Source organism: Syngnathus typhle, unplaced genomic scaffold, assembly GCF_033458585.1.
Source record: "Syngnathus typhle isolate RoL2023-S1 ecotype Sweden unplaced genomic scaffold, RoL_Styp_1.0 HiC_scaffold_23, whole genome shotgun sequence".
NCBI lineage: Eukaryota > Metazoa > Chordata > Actinopteri > Syngnathiformes > Syngnathidae > Syngnathus > Syngnathus typhle.
Genome location: NW_026871929.1, coordinates 402,501 through 410,342, shown reverse-complemented (window position 1 = coordinate 410,342; position 7,842 = coordinate 402,501). Strand labels below are relative to the sequence as shown.

The window sequence follows — 7,842 nt, the reverse complement described above, 5'->3', positions numbered from 1 at the left end:
AAAAAAAAACGCTCTCGGGTGCTTTAGAGTGCCGAGTTTATCACTGCGCATGAAGAAATGACCACCTCCAACGTTTGGTTTATGTTTTATAAGCATTTTTAATTTTATTGCTTAAATCGCATTTTGTCGGCGAGCTGAGCACTTTTTCTGAATTGTGCCGCTCCCGTCACTCTGGTTAGGTTGGCATCGAAAAAAACGTTCTCGGGTGCTTTAGAGTGCCGAGTTATTCACTGCGCATGAAGACATGACCACCTCCAACGTTTGGTTTATGTTTAATAAGCATTTTTAATTTTATTGCTTAAATCGCATTTTCTCGGCGAGCTGAGCACTTTTTCTGAATTGTGCCGCTCCCGTCACTCTGGTTAGGTTGGCATCGAAAAAAAACGCTCTCGGGTGCTTTAGAGTGCCGAGTTTTTTACTGCGCATTAAGAAATGACCACCTCCAACGTTTGGTTTATGTTTTATAAGCATTTTTAATTTTATTGCTTAAATCGCATTTTCTCGGCGAGCTGAGCACTTTTTCTGAATTGTGCCGCTCCCGTCACTCTGGTAAGGTTGGCATCGATAAAAACGCTCTCGGGTGCTTTAGAGTGCCGAGTTTATTACTGCGCATTAAGAAATGACCACCTCCAACGTTTGGTTTATGTTTTATAAGCATTTTTAATTTTAATGCTTAAATCGCATTTTCTCGGCGAGCTGAGCACTTTTTCTGAATTGTGCCGCTCCCGTCACTCTGGTTAGGTTGGCATCGAAAAAAACGCTCTCGGGTGCTTTAGAGTGCCGAGTTTATCACTGCGCATGAAGAAATGACCACCTCCAACGTTTGGTTTATGTTTTATAAGCATTTTTAATTTTATTGCTTAAATCGCATTTTCTCGGCGAGCTGAGCACTTTTTCTGAATTGTGCCGCTCCCGTCACTCTGGTTAGGTTGGCATCGAAAAAAACGCTCTCGGGTGCTTTAGAGTGCCGAGTTATTCACTGCGCATGAAGAAATGACCACCTCCAACGTTTGGTTTATGTTTTATAAGCATTTTTAATTTTATTGCTTAAATCGCATTTTCTCGGCGAGCTGAGCACTTTTTCTGAATTGTGCCGCTCCCGTCACTCTGGTTAGGTTGTTATCGAAAAAAACGCTCTCGGGTGCTTTAGAGTGCCGAGTTTATTACTGCGCATTAAGAAATGACCACCTCCAACGTTTGGTTTATGTTTTATAAGCATTTTTAATTTTATTGCTTAAATCGCATTTTCTCGGCGAGCTGAGCACTTTTTCTGAATTGTGCCGCTCCCGTCACTCTGGTTAGGTTGGCATCGAAAAAAACGCTCTCGGGTGCTTTAGAGTGCCGAGTTTAACACTGCGCATGAAGAAATGACCACCTCCAACGTTTGGTTTATGTTTTATAAGCATTTTTAATTTTATTGCTTAAATCGCATTTTCTCGGCGAGCTGAGCACTTTTTCTAAATTGTGCCGCTCCCGTCACTCTGGTTAGGTTGGCATCGAAAAAAACGCTCTCGGGTGCTTTAGAGTGCCGAGTTTATCACTGCGCATGAAGAAATGACCACCTCCAACGTTTGGTTTATGTTTTATAAGCATTTTTAATTTTATTGCTTAAATCGCATTTTCTCGGCGAGCTGAGCGCTTTTTCTGAATTGTGCCGCTCCCGTCACTCTGGTTAGGTTGGCATCGAAAAAAAAACGCTCTCGGGTGCTTTAGAGTGCCGAGTTTATCACTGCGCATGAAGAAATGACCACCTCCAACGTTTGGTTTATGTTTTATAAGCATTTTTAATTTTATTGCTTAAATCGCATTTTGTCGGCGAGCTGAGCACTTTTTCTGAATTGTGCCGCTCCCGTCACTCTGGTTAGGTTGGCATCGAAAAAAACGTTCTCGGGTGCTTTAGAGTGCCGAGTTATTCACTGCGCATGAAGACATGACCACCTCCAACGTTTGGTTTATGTTTAATAAGCATTTTTAATTTTATTGCTTAAATCGCATTTTCTCGGCGAGCTGAGCACTTTTTCTGAATTGTGCCGCTCCCGTCACTCTGGTTAGGTTGGCATCGAAAAAAAACGCTCTCGGGTGCTTTAGAGTGCCGAGTTTTTTACTGCGCATTAAGAAATGACCACCTCCAACGTTTGGTTTATGTTTTATAAGCATTTTTAATTTTATTGCTTAAATCGCATTTTCTCGGCGAGCTGAGCACTTTTTCTGAATTGTGCCGCTCCCGTCACTCTGGTTAGGTTGGCATCGAAAAAAACGCTCTCGGGTGCTTTAGAGTGCCGAGTTATTCACTGCGCATGAAGAAATGACCACCTCCAACGTTTGGTTTATGTTTTATAAGCATTTTTAATTTTATTGCTTAAATCGCATTTTCTCGGCGAGCTGAGCACTTTTTCTGAATTGTGCCGCTCCCGTCACTCTGGTTAGGTTGGCATCGAAAAAAACGCTCTCGGGTGCTTTAGAGTGCCGAGTTATTCACTGCGCATGAAGAAATGACCACCTCCAACCTTTGGTTTATGTTTTATAAGCATTTTTAATTTTATTGCTTAAATCGCATTTTCTCGGCGAGCTGAGCACTTTTTCTGAATTGTGCCGCTCCCGTCACTCTGGTTAGGTTGGCATCGAAAAAAACGCTCTCGGGTGCTTTAGAGTGCCGAGTTTATCACTGCGCATGAAGAAATGACCACCTCCAACGTTTGGTTTATGTTTTATAAGCATTTTTAATTGTATTGCTTAAATCGCATTTTCTCGGCGAGCTGAGCACTTTTTCTGAATTGTGCCGCTCCCGTCACTCTGGTTAGGTTGGCATCGAAAAAAACGCTCTCGGGTGCTTTAGAGTGCCGAGTTATACACTGCGCATGAAGAAATGACCACCTCCAACGTTTGGTTTATGTTTAATAAGCATTTTTAATTTCATTGCTTAAATCGCATTTTCTCGGCGAGCTGAGCACTTTTTCTGAATTGTGCCGCTCCCGTCACTCTGGTTAGGTTGGCATCGAAAAAAACGCTCTCGGGTGCTTTAGAGTGCCGAGTTTATCACTGCGCATGAAGAAATGACCACCTCCAACGTTTGGTTTATGTTTTATAAGCATTTTTAATTTTATTGCTTAAATCGCATTTTCTCGGCGAGCTGATTACTTTTTCTGAATTGTGCCGCTCCCGTCACTCTGGTTAGGTTGGCATCGAAAAAAACGCTCTCGGGTGCTTTAGAGTGCCGAGTTATTCACTGCGCATGAAGAAATGACCACCTCCAACGTTTGGTTTATGTTTTATAAGCATTTTTAATTTTATTGCTTAAATCGCATTTTCTCGGCGAGCTGAGCACTTTTTCTGAATTGTGCCGCTCCCGTCACTCTGGTTAGGTTGGCATCGAAAAAAACGCTCTCGGGTGCTTTAGAGTGCCGAGTTTATCACTGCGCATGAAGAAATGACCACCTCCAACGTTTGGTTTATGTTTTATAAGCATTTTTAATTTTATTGCTTAAATCGCATTTTCCCGGCGAGCTGAGCACTTTTTCTGAATTGTGCCGCTCCCGTCACTCTGGTTAGGTTGGCATCGAAAAAAACGCTCTCGGGTGCTTTAGAGTGCCGAGTTATTCACTGCGCATGAAGAAATGACCACCTCCAACGTTTGGTTTATGTTTTATAAGCATTTTTAATTTTATTGCTTAAATCGCATTTTCTCGGCGAGCTGAGCACTTTTTCTGAATTGTGCCGCTCCCGTCACTCTGGTTAGGTTGGCATCGAAAAAAACGCTCTCGGGTGCTTTAGAGTGCCGAGTTTATTACTGCGCATTAAGAAATGACCACCTCCAACGTTTGGTTTATGTTTTATAAGCATTTTTAATTTTATTGCTTAAATCGCATTTTCTCGGCGAGCTGAGCACTTTTTCTGAATTGTGCCGCTCCCGTCACTCTGGTTAGGTTGGCATCGAAAAAAACGCTCTCGGGTGCTTTAGAGTGCCGAGTTATTCACTGCGCATGAAGAAATGACCACCTCCAACGTTTGGTTTATGTTTTATAAGCATTTTTAATTGTATTGCTTAAATCGCATTTTCTCGGCGAGCTGAGCACTTTTTCTCAATTGTGCCGCTCCCGTCACTCTGGTTAGGTTGGCATCGAAAAAAACGCTCTCGGGTGCTTTAGAGTGCCGAGTTATTCACTGCGCATGAAGAAATGACCACCTCCAACGTTTGGTTTATGTTTTATAAGCATTTTTAATTTTATTGCTTAAATCGCATTTTCTCGGCGAGCTGAGCACTTTTTCTGAATTGTGCCGCTCCCGTCACTCTGGTTAGGTTGGCATCGAAAAAAACGCTCTCGGGTGCTTTAGAGTGCCGAGTTTATCACTGCGCATGAAGAAATGACCACCTCCAACGTTTGGTTTATGTTTAATAAGCATTTTTAATTTTATTGCTTTAATCGCATTTTCTCGGCGAGCTGAGCACTTTTTCTGAATTGTGCCGCTCCCGTCACTCTGGTTAGGTTGGCATCGAAAAAAACGCTCTCGGGTGCTTTAGAGTGCCGAGTTATTCACTGCGCATGAAGAAATGACCACCTCCAACGTTTGGTTTATGTTTTATAAGCATTTTTAATTTTATTGCTTAAATCGCATTTTCTCGGCGAGCTGAGCACTTTTTCTGAATTGTGCCGCTCCCGTCACTCTGGTTAGGTTGGCATCGAAAAAAACGCTCTCGGGTGCTTTAGAGTGCCGAGTTTATTACTGCGCATTAAGAAATGACCACCTCCAACGTTTGGTTTATGTTTTATAAGCATTTTTAATTTTATTGCTTAAATCGCATTTTCTCGGCGAGCTGAGCACTTTTTCTGAATTGTGCCGCTCCCGTCACTCTGGTTAGGTTGGCATCGAAAAAAACGCTCTCGGGTGCTTTAGAGTGCCGAGTTATTCACTGTGCATGAAGAAATGACCACCTCCAACGTTTGGTTTATGTTTTATAAGCATTTTTAATTTTATTGCTTAAATCGCATTTTCTCGGCGAGCTGAGCACTTTTTCTGAATTGTGCCGCTCCCGTCACTCTGGTTAGGTTGGCATCGAAAAAAACGCTCTCGGGTGCTTTAGAGTGCCGAGTTCATCACTGCGCATGAAGAAATGACCACCTCCAACGTTTGGTTTATGTTTTATAAGCATTTTTAATTTTATTGCTTAAATCGCATTTTCTCGGCGAGCTGAGCGCTTTTTCTGAATTGTGCCGCTCCCGTCAATCTGGTTAGGTTGGCATCGAAAAAAAACGCTCTCGGGTGCTTTAGAGTGCCGAGTTATTCACTGCGCATGAAGAAATGACCACCTCCAACGTTTGGTTTATGTTTTATAAGCATTTTTAATTTTATTGCTTAAATCGCATTTTCTCGGCGAGCTGAGCACTTTTTCTGAATTGTGCCGCTCCCGTCACTCTGGTTAGGTTGGCATCGAAAAAAACGCTCTCGGGTGCTTTAGAGTGCAGAGTTTATCACTGCGCATGAAGAAATGACCACCTCCAACGTTTGGTTTATGTTTAATAAGCATTTTTAATTTTATTGCTTTAATCGCATTTTCTCGGCGAGCTGAGCACTTTTTCTGAATTGTGCCGCTCCCGTCACTCTGGTTAGGTTGGCATCGAAAAAAACGCTCTCGGGTGCTTTAGAGTGCCGAGTTTATCACTGCGCATGAACACAGCAAAAACTGGAGTGTTGAAATTTCAGGGTTAAACATGTCAGAGTTGATTTCAACTCTCAAAGTGTCATTTTAACACATTCTGATTAAAATGCTGTTCAGTGTTGGAGTTATTTAACAGAGTTATTCCAACCTAAGCAAATCAACTCTGTAGAGATGTAAAGTGCATCTCGGCCGAGTTAACTTGCTTGATAGGCCCCTGGGCTTCAGTCCAGGTAAACCCATGTGTTATGCCCCTGGGCTTTCAGCAGGGTGAACCCGTGCATCAATCAATAGTCTCCTGTGCGTGGCGTGGTCAACCGTCGTTTATTTCGCTGCTGGAATCAGGAATGGATGCGGAGTTGGACTTTTACACGAGAGGTAAGCTACAAAATCAAACTTGTAGGAACAATAACATTGAATTAAACATCTGCTGAGAATATTTATGTAACTTTGCTAAGCATTTTTTGTGGTTGGCACTGGACAGCGAACGTTTGGATTTGTTTTTTAATGCAATGTTAACTTCACCACTAACGTTACCACTTGCTAAAAAATAAACATTAATAAAAAAACGGTTTCCTATGTTATCCTTTGCATTTTACCAAGTCTCACGCGTGCTTGAGAGGTTGTATAAACAAGGCTTCATATTTAACGGTCGAATATAGTTTGGGGCTAACGTTAGCACATGTTAACAAGCTAACTTGAAGTTCATGGCGGGTGCATGGCATCAGTCCGACTGCCCAATACTCCCTCTTCCCATTTCTCCGACCATACACTTGTTAATTTCTGCGTCCATTAATCTAACCTTAACCCTAATCCTAACCATAACCCTCTAGAATAAGTAAGGGATAAACAGTTCAGAGGTTGTTATGGAGAAATAAGCCCCGACAGGATGAACTTTGGCTCCAACACGAAGTGAGGAGTTAATTCATGCAATAAACCCCGCACTTTGCGTAGGAGCCACGGCTAGAGTGAAATAAATAGCCTAAACAATTGCAGTTGGGTGCCTGTGTGGCAGACTCCCTGTGCCACTGCACCGAGACGAGTGTCCGAGGCTCTGATCATACAGGTGTGGTTAATAACTCTGATTAATGGGTAATGTAGGTAATGTAGTGGGCAGTCAGACTAAAAAGGGTCAACTTTACTGGTGCTGTGTTGTGTTTGTTTGGTCGTTGAAAACCAGCTTTTAACAGAGGGGAATGTTTTAATAAATCAGTTTTGCCTCAAATGTAAATGTTAATTACGGTAGCATGTGCTGCAGTCACTACAGCTAGTCGCTGCCACGTTCATCAATGAGAGCGTTTCCACTGGGCCTGCTGTGGCATGTTTTAACAGCCTCCCAGCAGCTGCTGAATGTGTTTGATCTTAGACATGCAGTGAAATTAATAATGAAACAATTTCTTGCATGATACACAACGTTTATGTGAGTGTTAAATAATTATTTCTTGCATGTTAAGTGTTTACTGACATTTGTTTGTTGTTGCATGTCTCAGAAAAATGTTGATCCAGGTTCGGTATTGCCAACAGCAGAAGTATGTGAAGTTGGATGAGGTTGATGGATGTTTTGATTTTGTGCAGTTCCATGACAAAGGTTTGTTTTTGTTTTACTTATGCTTGGTTTGATATAAAGGGCAGAACAACGCCCCTTTCTTTTAAGATTTGGACTGAAAAGGGAATGTATTTTATGCAGGGGATTATCTCTGAATTTGTTTACAGTGGTGGATTAAATTATTGAATGTGAAATGAGGCAAGATCAGTGCTAGCTTAAAGGTCCACTCAGATGTATCTTGTCTTTTCCAGTCATCGAGAGATTTTGCCTGCCACCTGACGCAAAATTAGTGTACAAAGATGCAACAGGGACAGAAGTTGATGAGGACATTTTCAGTGACCTTGTCAGCCAAGGCAATGTGACTCTATCAGTTTTCTCAAATGACGGTGAGAAATGTAAAGGGGTAAATTACATAATGCAATGTGTAAAACACTAATGCAAATTTATAAGTACAGAAATACAGTAAACAATTTCAATTTAATGTTTTCAGAATTAAGTCATTTAATACACTTAAAGGTGGATCAAGTATTCAATATCATTCTTTGTGGTTACACAACAGGGACATTCAGCCTGACTTTTATTAAATGGTTTAAATGTCATTTTAACTGACATAAATCCAACATGAATACCAAATGTATTTTTG

The 7,842-nt window shown here is 41.6% G+C and overlaps 1 long non-coding RNA gene across 1 annotated transcript in view; it reads left to right on the top strand.

Annotated features, from left to right (window-relative positions):
• Positions 1-5,873: 5,873 nt before the first annotated feature.
• LOC133146988 (uncharacterized) overlaps positions 5,874-7,842 on the top strand; it is a 3,049-nt gene continuing 1,080 nt past the window's right edge. Inside the window, exons 1-3 of the long non-coding RNA XR_009711465.1 lie at positions 5,874-6,031; positions 7,144-7,241; positions 7,451-7,585. This is a non-coding gene — a long non-coding RNA (uncharacterized LOC133146988). The remainder of the gene's footprint in view (positions 6,032-7,143; positions 7,242-7,450; positions 7,586-7,842) is intronic.